This window comes from Triturus cristatus, chromosome 10 (assembly GCF_964204655.1).
Source record: "Triturus cristatus chromosome 10, aTriCri1.1, whole genome shotgun sequence".
NCBI classification, from domain to species: domain Eukaryota; kingdom Metazoa; phylum Chordata; class Amphibia; order Caudata; family Salamandridae; genus Triturus; species Triturus cristatus.
This window is the reverse complement of record NC_140593.1, coordinates 347,936,226-347,956,770: the sequence shown is the minus strand read 5'-3', so window position 1 is coordinate 347,956,770 and position 20,545 is coordinate 347,936,226. Positions and strand designations below refer to the sequence as shown.

Here is a 20,545-nt window from a genome sequence, read left to right as displayed (position 1 = left end):
ATAATGGCCTCCATTGGTCTTGCCCCCAACCGTTTAGCAAAACCTAATACAGCAGAAGTTGATCTAATTACTGCGTTCTTTTTCAATTTTTGCTGTGGGGCCCAGGTACTCCTTTCATCGAAAACTACCCCTAAATAAGTAAAAGAGGGGACAGAAGACACTAAACCTCCATTACAATAAAAAGTTCTTGGTTTTATAACTCTACGACCTGTAGACAAAACATGCGATTTGCCTATATTTACAATCAAATCCAAGGACAACATAAAATCTCCAAATGCATCTAAGAGACGCTGTAAACCTATCGCCGTTCTGGCCAGTAGTACAGCGTCGTCCGCGTATAGGAGAACTGGAATTGGAGTATCTCCTACACGCGGAATATCCATACCAATTGCACCTTTATCAATGTATGCAATTAAGAGAGATGTCAATTGTTTAACGTTCCTTATTCTACTTCTATCAAGACCTATATCAGTGCGACAATGGTCACATTATTTCAGTGAGTTCAAACCAATAGAGAGTAAAGTACTCATTGTGACAATCTCAATCATCTGTTTTTTCGATACGGAACAAAAACATTAAGGGTATAGTACCCCAACTGCTTACAGATTTCAATCATCGCAAACACCTGTAGTAAAGCATCACAATGCAAATACAAACTGTAAATGAAAAATGAAAATAAATATCCATCCCTATATGTATCCCCACAGGTAGATCAAAAGAATATAGTCATAAATGTATTACAGAAAGAAGTATAACCAGTACCAAAAAGAATACAAAAAAGGAGAAAGTGATTGTAATAACAAACACCTAAAACTCCGTGCTCGTATCTCTTAACGGTAGCAGTGGTGATCGTGGGCTTCACACGTCCAGTCTATGGGGAAAGAAAACAGGGACAAAGATTTATTCACAGTGGTGGTACATAGCTCATAATCTTACATCAATATTCAATTTCTATGGTTGTAAGCCAAGAAAACGCATCTACAACAGTCTCTGAATTCAAGGTCATTGAAGATTAAGTAAAAAAAAGGGGTGTACATCTCTCTATTAAAGATTTTATATCTATCACATATGCCATATCAACGTGAAAAAATACAAAGAATCACATAAATTGTGGGGATGAGGTCCATAACCATACGGACAAAACTGATGCATTTAAAATACACAAACACATAAAAAATGAAAACTAAACTTCTATGAAAAAGAACTGGAGTTTCTAAAAGGTGCAAGGCGAAGGCTACATTTTACTTAATTAATCATTCTATAGATGTACGTGCATCTCTTCATCATTGTTCATCCCAAACTGAGCTACACTACCAGCCTGCAGAAAGAATCTGGATTCTGTTCTGCACAAAGCCTGGATTCTATTCCCCTCTCTGGGGTTTTTGGGGATGGTGTCAAGGGCAAAGAATTTTGCCTTCGTCCAGTCTCCATTATGTACATTGTGGAAGTGTCTAGCTGTGCTGTAACTAAAATCCTTATTGGTAACGCCAATGCTCCAATATTCTTTTCTTCACTGGAAAGGTAGTTGAGCCTATGTACCACTTGCCACAAGGGCAGGTGATAACATAGACTACAAAGTCTGTGCTGCACTGTATGTTTTTGCGGATATACCATTTCCTCTTGGTTCTCTCTAGGATGACCTCTTTGACATTTTCACTATGGCTGCAAGCCTTACATTTACCGCATCGATGGAATCCTCCCACTTTATCTAACCATGTTAGTTTTAGATTGCTCAAGTGACTCTTGACAACCATATCTTTAATGGAAGTGCCTTTTCTGTATGTTATGGCAGGGTACAGGCCTAGTTTTTCGTTAACCCTTTCGCTGCCAGGCCTTTTCCCCCTCCTGTGCCAAGCCTTTTTTTGGCTATTTGGGGTAGTGCCCGCTTAGGCCCCTGTAACTTTTTGACCACATTAGGTATCCACGCCAAATTTGCGTCCTTTTCTTCCAACATCATGGGGATTCTAAAGGTACTCAGGGTTTGTGGATTCTCCTAGAGGGGTTACAGAAATGAGCCAAAATACAGCAAAATTTTGATTTTTTCGGAAAAATGGGAAAAACGGGCTGCAAATGAAAGCATCTGGGTTTTTCCCTGCAAATGTTATCAAAAAAGGGTTTGTGGGGTTGAAATCCCCATTTTCCCAGCTTTTCGGGGATACCAGACTTTTGTCAGAAACCCAACATTTTTTACACAGTTTTGGCATTTTTCTGGGACATAGCCTATTTTTGCTATTTTTTGTGCTTTTGACCTCCTTCCAGTTAATGGCAGAAATGGGTATAAAAGCAATAATGGATCCTGGAAAGCTATACATTTTCAAAAAGAAGACAAAATTCTGAATTCAGCAAGGGGTTATTTGTGTAGATCCATCAAGGTTTTCTTATAGAAACTAACAGTTAAATATAGGATAAATTGAAAATTAGTTGAAAAAAACAGCATTTTGTGTCAACGTTTTCACCTGTAACTTCGTCTAATTATGACAGCTCTTTGAAAGCAATATACCATTATATCCGCTGGACATTACTGGTTGTGGGGATATATAGGACTTGTAGGTTCACCAAGAACCCGACGAACCCGGAGCCAAAAACTGAGCAGCAACTTGCAATGGTTTTTTATTATGTACCGGGTATATAGTAATTATTCTGTAAAAATGTGTACATGGAAAAATCGGTATTAAAGACACCTATGTATTTCTGAAATGGGAACAAAATATAGAGTTTAGAAACAATAGATATTTGCACATTTCTGAAATTGGGAATACTCATACTAGCATGAGAATTATCAGTCATTTTTTAGAATGACTTCTTTTTTACACAATATCTTTCATTTGGAAGGCAGAAATGCATTGAAAGTCAATAGATAATAAAAGTTCCTTTACAAATCTGAATTACCCTAAGTCTCCCGATAAAAATGGTACCTCACTTGTGTGGGTAGGCATAGTGCCCGCGACAGGAAACGGCGCAAAACGCAACGTGGTCACAACTCAATATCGCAGTGAAAATTTACCCTTTTTTGGCAAAGTGCTTAGCTCTAGTTTTTGAACCCTAGCTCTGCGGGCACCTTGGGAAACCTAGCAAACCTATACATTTTTTAAAACTAGACACCCAGGGGAATCCAGGATGGGGTGACTTGACTGCCTCCCACCAGGGTCTGTTACCCAGAATCCCTTGCAAACCTAAAAAAGTGTCACAAAAAACACATTTTCCACACATTTCTGTGGTGGAAAGTTCCGGAATCTGCGTGGATCCACAAATTTCCACCCACCCCGCGTTCCCCAAAGTCTTACGAGAAAAACGGTACCTCACTTGTGTGGGTCGGCCCAATGCCCGCGACAGGAAACGGCACAAAACGCAACGTGGTCACACCTCAATTTCGCAGTGAAAAATGACCCTTTTTTGGCAAAATGTCTAGCTGTAGTTTTTGAACCCTAGCTCTGCGGGCGCCTTGGGAAACCTAGCAAACCTATACATTTTTGAAAACTAGACACCCAGGGGAATCCAGGATGGGGTGACTTGACTGCCTCCCACCAGGGTCTGTTACCCAGAATTCCGGAATCTGCGTGGATCCACAAATTTCCACCCGCCCCGCGTTCCCCAAAGTCTTATGAGAAAAATGGTACCTCACTTGCGTGGGTAGGCCTAGTGTCCGTGTCAGGCAAGGGGCCAAAACCAATTGAGGAGACATCAAAATTACCTGGTTTAGCAAAGGGGGTCCCATGAGTTTTTGGCCCCGGGCTTGGCGGCTATCTAGGGAAACCTACCAAACCCATACATTTCTGAAAACTAGACACCCGGGGGATTCCAGGGAGGTATGGCTTGCGTGGATCCCCCAACGTTTCCTTACCCAGAATGCCCTGCAAACCTCAAATTTAGCTGAAAAAATCACCTTTTTCACACATTTTTGTGTGGGAAAGTTGTGGCATCACCGGGCTCACTCAAATTTCCCACCTCCCAGCATTCCCCTGGGTCTCCCGATAAAAATGGTGCCTCACTTGTGTGGGAGGCCCAAGTACCCGCGACAGGCAAGGACCCAAAACATAGTGATGCGACATCAAAATTGCCTATCTCCAAACAACCTGGTTTTTCAAGGGGGGTCACTTGGGTTTTTGGCCCGGTGCTTGGCGGCCACCTAGGGAAACCTACCAAACCCACACATTTCTGAAAACTAGACACCCGGGGGCTTCCAGGGAGGTATGGCTTGCGTGGATCCCCCAACGTTTCCTTACCCAGAATCCCCTGCAAACCTCAATTTTAGCTGAAAAAAATCACTCCCGGTAAAAATGGTGCCTCACTTGTGTGGGAGGCCCAAGTACCCGCGACAGGCAAGGGCCCAAAACGTAGTGATGCGACATCAAAATTGCGTATCTCAAAACGACCTGGTTTTGCAAGGGGGGTCACTTGGGTTTTTGGCCCGGTGCTCGGCGGCCACCTAGGGAAACCTACCAAACCCACACATTTCTGAAAACTAGACACCCGGGGGATTCCAGGGAGGTATGGCTTGCATGGATCCCCCAACGTTTCCTTATCCAGAATCCCCTGCAAACCTCAATTTTAGCTGAAAAAATCACTTTTTTCATACATTTTTGTGTGGGAAAGTTGTGGCATCACCGGGCTGACACAAATTTCCTACCACCCAGTGTTCCCCCGGGTCTCCCGATAGAAACTGTGCCTCACTCGTGTGGGAGGCCCAAGTACCCGCGACAGGCAAGGACCCAAAACGTAGTGAGGCGACATGAAAATTGCCTATCTCCAAATGACCTGGTTTTGCAAGGGGGTCACTTGGGTTTTTGGCCCGGTGCTCGGCGGCCACCTAGGGAAACCTACCAAACCCACACATTTCTGAAAACTAGACACCCGGGGGATTCCAGGGAGGTATGGCTTGCGTGGATCCCCCAATGGTTCCTTACCCAGAATGCCCTGCAAACCTCAAATTTAGCTGAGAAAATCACCTTTTTCACACATTTTTGTGTGGGAAAGTTGTGGCATCACCGGGCCAAAAACCCAGGTGACCCCCCTTGCAAAACCAGGTGGTTCTGAGATTGGCAATTTTGATGTCACCTCACTACGTTTTGGGTCCTTGCCTGTCTCGGGTACTTGGGCCTCCCACACAAGTGAGGCACCATTTTTACAGGGAGACCCAGGGGAATGCTGGGAGGTGGGAAATTTGAGGGAGCCCGGTGATGCCACAACTTTCCCACACAAAAATGTGTGAAAAAAGTGATTTTTTCAGCTAAAATTGAGGTTTGCAGGGGATTCTGGGTAAGGAAACGTTGGGGGATCCATGCAAGTCATACCTCCCTGGAGGCCCCCGGGTGTCTAGTTTTCAGAAATATATGGGTTTGGTAGGTTTCTCTAGATGGCCGCCGAGCACCGGGCCAAAAACCCAGGTGACCCCCCTTGCAAAACCAGGTGGTTTTGAGATACGCAATTTTGATGTTGCATCACTACGTTTTGGGCCCTTGCCTGTCGCGGGTACTTGGGCCTCCCACACAAGTGAGGCACCATTTTTACCGGGAGACCCAGGCGAACGCTGGGAGGTGGGAAATTTGAGGGAGCCCGGTGATGCCACACCTTTCCCACGCAAAAATGTATGAAAAAAGTGATTTTTTCAGCTATAATTGAGGTTTACAGGGGATTCTGGGTAAGGAAACTTTGGGGGATCCACGCAAGTCATACCTCCCTGGAAGCCCCCGGGTGTCTAGTTGTCAGAAATATATGGGTTTGGTAGGTTTCCCTAGATGGCCGCCGAGCACCGGGCCAAAAACCCAGGTGACCCCCCTTGCAAAACCAGGTGGTTTTGAGATAGGCAATTTGGATGTCACCTCACTACGTTTTGGGCCCTTGCCTGTCGCGGGTACTTGGGCCTCCCACACAAGTGAGGCACCATTTTTACCGGGAGACCCAGGCGAACGCTGGGAGGTGGGAAATTTGAGGGAGCCCGGTGATGCCACACCTTTCCCACGCAAAAATGTATGAAAAAAGTGATTTTTTTCAGCTATAATTGAGGTTTACAGGGGATTCTGGGTAAGGAAACTTTGGGGGATCCACGCAAGCCATACCTCCCTGGAAGCCCCCGGGTGTCTAGTTTTCAGAAATGTATGGGTTTGGTAGGTTTCCCTAGATGGCCTCCGAGCACCGGGCCAAAAACCCAGGTGACCCCCCTTGCAAAACCAGGTGGTTTTGAGATAGGCAATTTTGATGTCACCTCACTACGTTTTGGGCCCTTGCCTGTCGCGGGTACTTGGGCCTCCCACACAAGTGAGGCACCATTTTTACCGGGAGACCCAGGGGAACGCTGGGAGGTGGGAAATTTGAGGGAGCCCGGTGATGCCACAACTTTCCCACACAAAAATGTATGAAAAAAGTGATTTTTTCAGCTAAAATTGAGGTTTGCAGGGGATTCTGGGTAAGGAAACGTTGGGGGATCCACGCAAGCCATACCTCCCTGGAAGCCCCCGGGTGTCTAGTTTTCAGAAATGTATGGGTTTGGTAGGTTTCACTAGATGGCCGCTGAGCACCAGGCCAAAAACCCAGGTGACCCCCCTTGCAAAACCAGGTGGTTTTGAGATAGGCAATTTTGATGTCACCTCACTACGTTTTGGGCCCTTGTCTGTTGCGGGTACTTGGGCCTCCCACACAAGTGAGGCACCATTTTTACCGGGAGACCCAGGGGAATGCTGGGAGGTGGGAAATTTGAGATGGACTTCAGTATGGATTGTGGTGGACAGGCCTTCAAGGTTAACCCACAATTGACACCACTAGGGTACACCTGCTTTTGCTAAGACATCAAGCCTTCTAAGGTCTAATGGGGCCTTCTACGGTCTAGCATGGGAATGTGCTCCCTCAGTACAGTGGTGTGGTGGACTGGTCATGAATGCGGAACCCGGTTCCCCAGTTCCAAATTCTACAGCTCTGGCCATAGTGCCACATCCCCACTGAACACCATACTTGCCCACTGAAACTCGCACTGCCTTCAGCTGTAACCTAATTGTGCCCGCTATAAACACTTGGATGTGGCTCAATTCAAATTATGCACTTGATAAGAGTAATATGCTGCCTAAAAAAAAAAAAAAGCAACCACTCATAGGGAATGCAAAGCTTAGGGTAAGGAACCGTGTAGGAGTTCCTAAATTCCGTAACATACATTTCAATTCTCCATGGCGTCGGTACCAATATTCATTAGTTCGTCGCTGACAAGCCATCAAATTTATCAATTGAGATTCCAAATGATCATCTCGCTGTTTCACTTTGTTCATAAAATCCTTTGCAAACACATTATGTAGATGTACTCCACTTTTTAAAATGTGATTTACTGCATAAGATAGTGCAGACAAGTCACTTTCAAATAAAAGATGGAACAAATAAGGAATACTTTGACGAAATCTTGGATCTTCTGCATATAATCTTGTAGTCCGATACTCAGAAGCAGGAATCTGTACTGGACGTTCATCATATCGCCCACCTTTTCCTGTAGGAAACAGCTGGGGAAAACAACGAGCTTCCAAGCTCTCCTCCCATACACTCACGGGACTTCCTTGTGCTTTTTTCATCTGAAACAGATCACTAGTGTTTCCCATAACTTCTTTAGAATGAAGAGGATGTATGCTGAAATGTTCATAAATTTCTTCTTCTTTTGACTTATCCACTTTTTCAATTTGCCCAGCTGGTATTCCTGAGTCTGCTAGTAAAACTTCTTCATCTTCATCCATATAAATTGTTTCATACCATTTATTATTTCTTTTCAAATATGAATTTGCTCTTTGTACTTTTCGTACATCTACCAGCTCCTGCCAAATTTTCTTATTCTTTTTTGGTACTCCATTAACCAGAATAACTAATGGTTCAGTTTCCAATCTATCTGCATCAATTGTTTCCATATTTGTTTTCAAATCCAATGGCAAATAGACAACTCTTCCTTTTAAACCTCTTTGTAAATCCGAAGGAGGTAATTTACCTGTTTTGGGCTCCATACGAACTATTGTCTGAAAAGGATGGACACATTGAATGAGTATAGACTCATATGTATTTAAATCACTAAGTTCTGCAGGAATTTCAACCAATTCTAAATTATCATGTACAGCTCTTGCTGGCATTTTATTTTCTTCTAACTTGTTATAACAGTATTTACAAATACGGTGATATTCACCCAAATCAAAACAATTTTCCAGAAATAAATATGTAGCAAAATCCATCCACTTAGTATTATTTTCTTTTTCACTTTTTTTATAGAGATCAACATACCTTGTTTGATTTTTATAATGGCTTCTCCGGCAACAAATACAAGTAATATTTGGTCTTTCATTAGAGATGATAGTAAATTTTGTCATTTGATCTTCAAATGTTTTACTAACAATGGGTTCTACATTCTCTTCCACATTTCCTCAATAACTGTGTCATTTCCTGCACTTTCTTGCTCTGGACCAAAGTAACAAAACTGAATATCATCAGTAACCTTCACTACATCTGATACAGATCCACGGAACAGAGCACTATTCAACTCATTTAACTTTAGTGCTGGACTTTTAGCAAAATACAATGTTCTCACAAACTTTCTCATTTCAATATGATGAACAGCCAGCATTCTAAAATGGTGAAAAACACTTTGGCAAACTTTCCTAGATAGACAAGCAAGAGAATGTCCTTGCAAACCAGTATTCTCTCTCACTCTGCATGGGTCTAGTCTTTGAAGCACCTTAATCTTCTGTTTAACACTCTTTTTACTATATTCTCTTAGGAAGTCACGTAATTTATCAATAGATTCCTGTCGCACAGTGCAAATACTACTACAATTCCAAGTGTACACTGGAGCTTTAGGACGTCTCTCCATAACCTCATCAGCTAACACTTCTTCCTCATTTCTTGGAACCATTTTCTCCTTTTCCATTACACAACCATCTTTAACTTCATAAGCTCGACCATTGGTGTCAACTGCATGCAACAAACTATTACTTTGAAGATAACTCTCTTCATTAAAAAATGGCTCAGTACTTGAACTATGCTTCCATTCTCCTAAGAACACTTTAAAAAAGTTATTTTTTTTCACTACTCTTTTCCTTTTGCTTTGTGACTTCATTGCTTTTACTAATTTTTCTAATCTACGCATCCTGTTCAAAATTAAAATGAATAGTTTTCTTTTTATTTCCAAAGGCTTAGAAACAATTTTTTCAATATATTTCTTTTTTTTATAAAATTTGGTTTTCTTCTTATATTTTTTCACATCCTTTAGCAAATTTAACATCACTCTTCTCTGAAACATTTTTCTACGACTGTTTTTAAAATCTATTTTTCGTGTTAAGTCACTCTTTCTTACTTCTGATTCAACATTGGCTTTTCGTATTTTCTGTCGACTCTGTTGTTGTTTTGTACTTCAAACACTATTTGCAGTGCATATTTTCTTAACATTTTTTCCTTGTTTGAAGATATTTTTTTAAAAATCCTTAGTCTGCTTACCAGAAGTCTTTTTCTTTTTTCCAACATGAGGTTCTTCAACTATTTTTTTGGTCCAGTTTTCTTCAAATATAGATGTTGTTGCTGTTCTTTTCTCTTTATTGACTTTATAGGCATCTTTAATTAATTTCACTGTTGTTCAGCAATACCTGAAAGAAACTAAAAAAAAATACCTTTATGTAATTTTAATACATCACCATTTTTTTCAGAGTTTTTCGAATCCTATCACATGACCTGTCCCTTTCCTACAACTCCAAGTCTTACAGAACAAGAGCAACACAAATTAAATCTCTGACAACTATTCCTGATTGCACACAGACTCCTGGTGTGATTCTAGGCAAAAAACGATTTTAGTTTGGCAATTTCAAAGCACATTTACTACTGTGGAAGAGTAAGTCATAATTACTATGGCAGCCTGACACATTTTCCTTATATTTTAAAGAGGCAGAAAAGAGTACACGTCCTAACAGCTACTTGAGACCATCAGCATGTGTTACAGGGTGAGTGATTAGAGTAGAGCAAAGGAAATGAGCCTTGGTGATGTTGAATGTGTTAGCATTACACACTGCTATCTAAAATACCACACAGAGCTGAATAGTAAGCATGAGAGTGCAGGAGAAGCACCTGTCTGTGTGCTAAGAGCGTGCTTCTGGAGACCATGTATTGTCAGGTGCAACACAGATCTGCATGGACGCTTGTAGAACTGCATGAAGACTGCAGAGATGTATGTAAGAGTACATGTGTGGTAAAGGTTAATTGGAATTTTGAACATGTAGGATCTACCTCACCCATTGCGGGAGTGGAAGGAAAATGTACCATGCTAATTTCAAATGTGTTAGCATTTGTCTCTCATTTGTGACAAAGTGATTTCTGCTGAATACTAACCATCACAGTTCTTGAAAACAAGCTGCCCCTTTCCTGCGAGTGCAAGTCTAACAGAGCAAGAGCAACACGAATTAAATCTCTGTGAAAAATTCCTGTGTACAGACAGACTCATGGTGTGATTCTAGGCACAAAACAGTATTTCTGGGTGATACCAGTACACCTTAACTTATGGTGAAGACATACTCCATATTATCTGACATGTTCAATGCACTTAAATATCTTCCTTAACATAAAATGTAAAACACTACTTTTAAAGTGGTAGGAAAATGTACCATGCTATTTTCAAATGTGTTTGCATTTACCTTTCACTTGTGAGAAAGTGATTTCTGCTGAATGCTAACCATCACAGTTCTTGAAAACAAGCTGCCCCTTTCCTGCGTGTGCAAGTCTAACAGAGCAAGAGCAACACGGATTAAATCTCTGAGAAGAATTCCTGTGTGCACACAGACTCATGGTGTGATTCTAGACACAAAACAGTATCCCTGTGTGATACCAGTACACCTTAACTTATGGTGAAGACATACTCCATAATATCTTTCAAGTTCAAGGCACTTAAATATCTTCCTTAACATAAAATGTAAAACACAACTTTTAAAGTGGTAGGAAAATGTACCATGCTATTTTCAAATGTGTTTGCATTTGCCTCTCATTTGTGAGAAAGTGATTTCTGCTGAATGCTAACCATCACAGTTCTTGAAAACAAGCTGCCCCTTTCCTTCGAGTGCAAGTCTAACAGAGCAAGAGCAACACGAATTAAATCTCTGTGAAAAATTCCTGTGTACAGACAGACTCATGGTGTGATTCTACGCACAAAACAGTATTTCTGGGTGATACCAGTACACCTTAACTTATGGTGAAGACATACTCCATAATATCTGACATGTTCAACGCAGTTAAATATCTTCCTTAACATAAAATGTAAAACACAACTTTTAAAGTGGTAGGAAAATGTACCATGCTATTTTCAAATATGTTTGCATTTGCCTCTCATTTGGGAGAAAGTGATTTCTGCTGAATGCTAACCATCACAGTTCTTGAAAACAAGCTGCCCCTTTCCTGCTAGTGCAAGTCAAACAGAGCAACAGCAACACAAATTAAATCTCTGTGAAAAATTCCTGTGTACAGACAGACTCATGGTGTGAGTCTAGGCACAAAACAGTTTTTTTGGTTGAAACCAGTACACCTTAACTTATGGTGAAGACATACTCCATATTATCTGACATGTTCAAGGCAGTTAAATATCTTCCATTACATATAATGTAAAACACAACTTTTAAAGTGGTAGGAAAATGTACCATGCTATTTTCAAATGTATTTGCATTTGCGTCTCATTTGTGAGAAAGTGATTTCTGCTCAATGCTAACCATCACAGTTCTTGAAAACAAGCTGCCCCTTTCCTGCTAGTGCAAGTCAAACAGAGCAACAGCAACACAAATTAAATCTCTGTGAAAAATTCCTGTGTACAGACAGACTCATGGTGTGAGTCTAGGCACAAAACATTTTTTTGGTTGATACCAGTACACCTTAACTTATGGTGAAGACATACTCCATAATATCTGACATGTTCAAGGCAGTTAAATATCTTACTTAAAATAAAATGTAAAACACAACTTTATAAGAATATTCACATTTCTATTATTTATATCCAACTACACCACATACATCCCCTCTCAAATTCATAACTCACCTTTAAAAGTAGTTAGTTGAGAAAGAAATGTGCCACTCACACAGCAGATTATCAGAGCCAGAATCTCTGAACTGTACACCTCTCAGCAGAACCAGTAAATGGCAATGTTTCCCTCTCTTTTTTCACACATTTACATGTTAATTTCAAATCACAGTGCTTCCCACATTTTTTCAAATGGAAACACACATTTCTATTGGTTGCAAATTTCACCCCTTTTCCAAATGATCCCTTCCCCCAACATGACTTCTGCCTGCTACCTTAGCAACAGGTCATGGAACACTGGTGTGAGCAGAGAGGTCAGAAGTTCAGCACACAATGTTTCAAATCCAAAGAGCAAGAGTGCTTGACTTTTCAAACCTAACAGCAAATCCAAACTAATGTTCTGTGGGGACACATTTTTCTGAACCAATACAAAACATGTTTTTAAAAATTTAAACATACAACCTAGTTTTTAGTGTTGTATGGTCTGAAACAGCCAATGATTTCTTTTTATTTTGAAAAAAGTATGTAAGCCTCCATTTTACAACTATCTTTCTTTTCATGTTGCCATTCTACTGAAAGACACCTTCTGAGTGCATCCAGATCTCCTTGAAAGATGTTCACAGTGTGGATTATAGGTCACAGCTATGTCTTCTGGAGTGAAAAGTTTGCAGAAAAAAGAGGTATTGTGAAAGATCTTGCTTTGCCAAATGTAGACATTAAATGGATTGGTCAGAGAGGGTTAAAGTGGCACCAATTAATGCCTTTGGTGAAAACCTTTCTACATCTCCCACAGCCTAACCTTATTATTGTGCACTGTGGTGGAAATGACCTAGGCACTTTAACTGGGGTAGGTCTAGAAATGCTTATTAAGGACACCTTTGTGCAATTGATGTCACTTTTTCCACAAACTGCCTTTGTATATTCTAATATATGCCAAAGGCAAAAGTGGAACTGGTCCTACCAACATTGTCCGCAGATTGACAAAGCAAGAAAGCACGTCAATAAGTCTGTTTCTGCTTTCCTCAGAGACTATGGTATGGGTTCTATATACCACAACAACTTGCGTTACAACATGCAAGACATTTATAGAGGAGACGGTGTACATTTCAATGATGAAGGGAACAGAGTCTTCCTCTTGAACTTTAGACTCTACATCGGTACTTACTTGTAGGTACCAAAAAACACTCAATGAACACAACGGCTCTTTTTAGAGCCAACCAACATCCAAACACTTAATCTTTTTTTTAAAATCTTTTTTTTTTAATTTTTTTTGCCGTGCGCGAACGGTGCGCGTACCTCGCGAATTTTTTAAAAAAATTTAAATCTTTTTTTTGCCCTTCGGGTTCCCACTGTGACCCCCTGACAAACGCTAGAGGGTCAGGAACTCCCTTCCCTGCCCCCTTTTCACGTTCTCCACCTTTCCATTTCAGTGTGACAGACAAAATGGCGGCCGACACTTCCTGATTTCGACCGATTCGAATGTTTACAGACATGTAACAACCAATCAGAATTACACTCGCGCACGTTAGGGTGCGCGCACCGTACGCTTACGGTGCGCGTACGGTGCGCGCATATAGATATGTATATGCTTTTAAATGCTATTTTCTGAGCAACTAATGAACAGATTGACACCAGACCTGCAAAAGGCACTTCCCTGACCTGAGGACTACCTCTCTGCCAAATTTCAAGTAATTCTGTTCAGCCGTTCGGGCTGTACCTTCGACTAAAGGTCCTATGGAAAAATGCATGGGGAAAACGCGTTTTGGGACCCCCCTTTTTTCTCAGCCCCCGCTTGACAAATCACCCCCAGAATTTCAGGGTAGGAGCTGAGCGGAGCGCCCCATTAGTTTTGAAAATTTCGCGAGGATTCGTCAACCTGCGCCAAAGTTATTCAAAATAGAATTTTGAGATTCCCTATGGAAACACGGTCCTAACTATAACTATCTACTGGCGACCGCCAGTTATATATATATATATATGTATATATATATATATATATATATATATATATATAGATAGATAGATAGATAGATAGATAGATAGATAGATAGATAGATAGATAGATAGATAGATAGATAGATAGATAGATAGATAGATAGATAGATAGATAGACGGATAGATAGACGGATAGATAGATATTATTTATAATTGGTCTTATAGAGGTATATAGTTTTATATAGTTATATATAGATATATATATTTCAAAGTTTCCGATCCTCCGAGTTAGGGTGAAGTCCCCATCCAAATAGAATCACTCTCCACCTGTCACAGAGATGTGCAATCTGTTTCAAGTGATGTGCAAAAATTGTTAAATCATAATAGAAACTGCAGATTTAATAATACAAAGTTAGATGGTGAATGAACTGTTCGATGTATGTCATTTTGTGATTGGGGGCACTCTAGATTCCAAAGAGCAATTGTATTGTTTGGTGACATTCAGTGTTTCAGTATGGCCAACGGCAAAACAATATAGCCACCTCATGTCCCTTAGTTAGCATGCATGTACGAGCCCTCACACGTCATTTATGTTTCCACTATTGTCTATTTCTTTGTTGCTTGTCACTGTGCAACTCCACCCATGATCAAGGCGTGCAAGGTGCCAAAATGCGTTGGGTGGTTTTTTGGTGGTGATCTCACTGGAATAAATAGATGAACTGAATTCTTGCCTCATTGTTTTCTGGCACTGGAGTGCACATCTCCGTGAAAGGTGGAGAGTGTTCATATATACATATGGAGATGCGCACTGTCTATATCTATCTATCTATCTATCTATCTATCTATCTATCTATCTATCTATCTATCTATCTATCTATCTATCTATCTATCTATCTATCTATCTATCTATCTATCTATCTATCTATCTATCTATCTATCTATCTATCTATCTGTCTGTCTGTCTGTCTGTCTGTCTGTCTGTCTGTCTGTCTGTCTGTCTGTCTGTCTGTCTGTCTGTCTGTCTATCTATCTATCTATCTATCTATCTATCTATCTATCTATCTATCTATCTATCTATCTATCTATCTATCTATCTATCTATGCATGACGTGTGCATCTCCATGAAAGGAGGAGAGTGATTATATATAATCCTCATGGTATGAAAAACAAAGAAATATCCCTTTCTTCCCCTTAAAGAGTAGAGATCACAAAGAGCATTTTCCAAGTGGAAACGTCTGTGGCAGCTCATCAAATCCTTCCTGTCAAGGTGACTATCAGTTGTTTTTTCCCTGTAGAACTAGGGGAGAGAATTCATCATTACATTTACAAATAGCAATTATTAACAATCAATGCAGGGATTATTTGAATAGTTTTTGGCTTTTATCTAGAATTGTATTCTAATCCTATTAAAAAGAAAACCCACAACGATTTTCTTCACAGAACAAAAAAAGAAGTTCATAGATCAGGAAATCCTTTCTCCTTTTACAACAAGCTGTAGTCAAAACCTCTCTTCATTCCAGGGCTTTTCTCAGCAATGTTTTTCTTGTAGACAAAAAAGGTGGAGGTTCTCGTTTAGTGATACATCTCAGAGAATTAAACACTTGGATTCTCTACAGACATTTGAAGATGGAAGGAAATCATTTTTACGAGACCTTTTGAGGGAAGGGGATTTTTTAGTATACTTGGTATATAAAAGATGCTTAACTTACAATTCCAATTTACCCTCCTCATCCCATATGTCTTCAATTTCTTTGGTAAGAATTTCTAGCTCTCCCTCTTAGTCTGTAATCAGCTCCTTGGTATTCACCAAGTTGCTGAAACCAATTACAGAATTCCTAAGAGTCCAGGGGCCATATGTAGGAAGCCAAATTGCGATCGCAAATGCTGAAATTGGCAGAATTTCAGCGTTTGCGATCGCAATTTGAGCCGTGTGCTATGTAGCACACAAAAACCCACACGCAAAATAAGGAATTGCAAAATTTGCGATTACTTATTTTGAGAATGCATTTAAGGAATCCCAAATTGCGATTCCTTAAATGCAATGTAGGAAGCACCCAAGTTGTGCGATTTTGGCTTAAGGCATCGCAAATTACCACCAACTTCAGGTTGGTGGTAATTTGCGATTTCTTTGAAAAATTCACTTTTTTGCATTTTTCAAAGTGCCATGTGGCGCACATACATGCCCTTAGCGCATGTATGTGTGCCACATGTGCACACATGTTTATTTCAGGGGTGCAAAAGGGTGTCCTATTGACACCCTTGCAACCTTGAAATTGCATTCTCAATTTGCGATTCTCTAATTGAGAATCGCAAATTGAAAATGTCTTTCTATTCATTCCTATGGGCCTTCTAGCCCATAGGAAGGAATGGCAAGGTATTCCTTATTTGCGAATCTCAATTTGCGATTCGCAAATAAGGAATAGGTGGGATTCGCAAAATATTTTGCTAATCCTACCTACATTGCATTTTGCGATTCTCTAATTGTGATTCCCTAAAAATCGCAATTTGAGAATCGCAAAACACGTTTTTCCTACATATGGCCCAGGTTCTTTGTTTAATTACCTATTTAGACGACATTCTGAAATAGTCACAAGACACATTTATTCTTCAACAACAACAACTAGATCTAACAATATCCCTTCTCCAGAATCTAGGTTTTGTCATAAACACGAAGAAATCAGATATCATTCCTTCAACACAAAATATTTTCTTGGGATTTGCCATAGACATTCTTAGCTTCTTTACCTTTACCAAATTCAGAAAATTTAGTCTGTCACAAGAAGAAATCCACAATTTTCTTGTAAAGATCACACACTGTTTGGTGGCCACATTGGTAGGTTTACTTACTTCTTCTATTCAGTCCATTTTTCCAGGTCTTTTACATCAGCCTTGTGAGAAATTGGATTGTTGGTTGAGGAGGGTGTGAGCCCTTCTGAATCAACAGCCACAAACCCAATCATTAAATTAACCTATGCTTAACCCTCTGGGAGCTTGGCACAAAAGCAGTCAGGCTTAACTTTGGAGGCAATGTGTAAATTATTTTTGCAGCACACAAACAGTAATAAAGTAAAAACACAACACGAGAAACATCCCGCATAAATTTAGGAAAATAAAGTACATTTTAATAAATTATTTGACACCTAAACAACAAAAAACAAAGCAGTAGAACGGAGTTATGATTTTTTTTTTTTTAACATTTTATTGATTTTATTCGTTGCACATACAGGGTTATACTTCAGCAGCAGCAACATAAAACACTTTACTGAATAGCATACAATAAATTACATGACGTGGTTCAACATTTCCTTAAGTTCCTTCCGTCTCATTGCCAAATCCACAAGTGGGGATGTACATAGGGACCCTCTGTACCTATTCCACGCTTTCCACTTCCTTTCCCACTTCCTAGGGCACCCCCGAATAATGAAGACTTCCTTTTCAGCTATCATACATTTGTCCAATTCCTGTATCCATGTGCGTATGGATGGCACCCCTACTGCCCCCCAATGGCGCGCTATTTCCCGGAGTTATGATTTTTAACGTTTAAAGTGGAAAATAGTATTTAAAAGATCAAAGCGCCAGCCGCAGACATTGAGCTGCACAAGACCATGGCAAAGTCTAAAGTTATGGCCGACTGTGATGGAGCACGGATCGGATAAACAAAGTGGATTTGGCCTCGTCTCTGCTTACCTTTGCACTTGGAAGAAATTTCAAGAAAAAATGTCTGCAGAGGTAAAGTCCAGTGGGGCAAGGCAGCTGGTGGTGTCCATGGTGGAAGCGGCATTGGGGAGCCACTGGAAGAATTTGTGGTAAAGTCTCCTTAATTCGGACTTAATCTCTTTTGTGGAAGTTTAAAAATCTCCAGTGGGACAAAGCAGCAAATTGTAGCCAATGAGGGCTTCACAAGGGTGGATACCTCTGTGTGAGGAGCCGCTGAGTAGGATTTGCTGCTGTGGAGAAGAGCATAGTAGGAGCTGCCACAAAGTCAGGCTGACTATTGATGCACCTTATGTGGATCGAAGAGCAGGTAGGTCCCAGTCTTCTCTTAGTTCTCAGAGCACTTTTTAGCCAAACATGTTTAGAATTGTGGCTACTGGGTACCTTTTGCACTGCTTCGAACAGTCCAGGACTGGACAGGCACCACTTGAAGGGCTGGGACTCACTCAGGAGGGTCCAGGTGCGGGTTCAAAAAGGTTGTAGGCTTTCATGTCCCTGAGGCTCTGATAAGGAGGCCAGCCAAATAGCCCTTGGATTCACTTCTGGAAGTCCTGAGTTCAAGGAGAAGAACAGGGCTCAAGAAACAGGGCAGACCTCTAGGACTCAGAGCAGGCTTTCTGCAGTAGACCATTCCTTCTTAGTGCAGCAAAGTGGTTCCTCTAAAGTACACAGCCGGCCACAGCAGCATCAGTCCTCTGAGAGTCCTTCCTAGGAGTGAACTGAAGACTGGCTCTGAGAGTTCACTTGTTTTCCCTGGTGCCTTCTTTGTAGTAGGAAAAACTTCTGGAGGCTTCCTCCCACGAAAATGTCTGGAATTTTCTGCCTCCCTGCCCTGAATCTAGCCTGCCTACAAGTGCAGTGGGCTTGCATGAAGTTTTATGTGAGAGCAGGGCTCCGCCCTGCCACCCCATCCAGCTTGAGATGGCCCACCCTGGCACACCTAATCTCTCCATTGTGTGGTTGCATGGCAGTAATATAAAAAGGCCAATTGCCACTCATACCTAGTCATGTGACCCAGAAACAAGCTATTGGTGCAAAATGGTTGGGATAAGAAAATACCAACTTCAAAAAGTTGCGTTTCCAGAATTGTGGCTTAAAATCCAAATTCACCATTAAATGGGTCTTTAAATTACAATCCCACAGACACCAAACATGACTTTCCTGATCAAAAGTTATCACTTATTAACTGTAATAATGCAACCCAGTGTTATCCTATAGGAAAGGCAAGCCACACAAGAGTAAAAAACAAATTTGCGATCTTTTCACTACCAGGACATGTAAATTTATAAATAGGAGTGGGTGAAAAATGCAGAGTTTTACTACGTGGAATTTTTCTGAGTTGCATAAAAACTCTGCGATATTCCTTAGAGTTCAGCCCACCCCAACTTCCTACATCATGACTGAGCTGCCGGTCAGAGGGTTAGTGCTGCATTTGGTAAAGATTACTTTTCTCCAACAGACGAACAGATAATCTCTCTGTGAAAAGTGCATGCAGTCATAACATGGAACCTTACATTAAGCAAGCCTTTGATCAACCTGAGGGTCCTTCAAATACTGACAGCCTCTCCACGCATCGCTCTGACCCTGCTGCCAGCAGCCCCGCTACAATGCACCCCAGATCACAATCACCAGCCAACATAAACGTGGTAAGAAATGTGTTCAGTGCTCTCATACAAGTGACACACATGTGTGACAATACATGATCAAAAGTGTGTATAAAGTAAGAACGGCACAGCCCGTTTTATTGTTATGTACAATCCAGTTAGGTCCATAGAACTAGCCAACGGCGTTTTAGTTCTTTACAAGGATCATCATCAGGACTCTAAGAATACATGAACCCGAGAAAGATAGAGGACTGAAAGAGAGCACCGGAAATATAGTGTTTGAGTGGAAAAGGCCATAGTGTGGGATTCCAATGTATACAATGAGTGGATACTACTCAAGCATTGCTGAATGCTCAATTCAGCTATACATATAGTTTAACAAACCACAAGACACCTGCCAAAATGGCGGGAAAAAAAAGGAGGTGGGATGGACACATAGTGAATGGGATTAGGGATCTGATAGGACACTAACTGGTAACATGTCCACTTGATGAGCAACGGCCATTGTTCTTTGTTAAACCCATGTTGCACTACCCTTATAAAAAAACCTTAATGTTAGGACCAATTAAAATGTTTAAATGTTTGTCTTCTTTTTAATGGATTGCAGAGTATCTGGCTTTAAAATGAAATTGAATATTTAAGCAAAGGTCCTTGTTTGCTTTTACAGTTTTTTTCATTGTTATGCAATGGTTTTAATTAACTTATGCAAATAAACTTTAAACTGAAAAAATAAAGAGTTTCAAAATTACCTGTGCCAGGATTGAATAGACTCCAAAAGTTATCAGAAATTGCCAATGTAGTAAGAAAAAGGTCCAGGGAGATCTAAAGTGAGGTGTCAGAAATTAATGTCAGTCTGTAAATAAATCATGCACTCTTAGAATCCTGATGATGATCCATCTATCTGTCTAAAAGGATAAAACATCGTCGGCAAATTCTACGGCCCCAATTTGATTCTACATAAGAATAAAATTGACCGTGTTGTTCATACTTGATACACACTTTTGAACACGTATTGTCACACGTGTGTATCACTTGCATGAAAGCACTGATTCCATTTTAAACCACACACCCACTGTGGCATCACATAGTTTTCAATGTTTTTTATTTGTAGTTGAATATATTGATCATTTGATGCATTTGTACATTGATTTTGATATCTATGGTCTTGGGACCACTGTTACTTACATCCAAAAAGAACATGAGCACAATAAGTATGACACTCAGCACCTGGCTCTCATCAGAGTTCCAGAATGGGCCTCTCAAAGGAAATCAAAGGCTCCGGGTTATCCCCAGA

The 20,545-nt window shown here is 40.6% G+C and overlaps 1 long non-coding RNA gene across 1 annotated transcript in view; it reads right to left on the bottom strand.

The window, feature by feature from the left end:
* Nucleotides 1-219: 219 nt before the first annotated feature.
* LOC146789425 (uncharacterized) overlaps nt 220-20,545 on the bottom strand; it is a 114,853-nt gene continuing 94,527 nt past the window's right edge. Inside the window, exon 3 of the long non-coding RNA XR_014969797.1 lies at nt 220-871. This is a non-coding gene — a long non-coding RNA (uncharacterized LOC146789425). The remainder of the gene's footprint in view (nt 872-20,545) is intronic.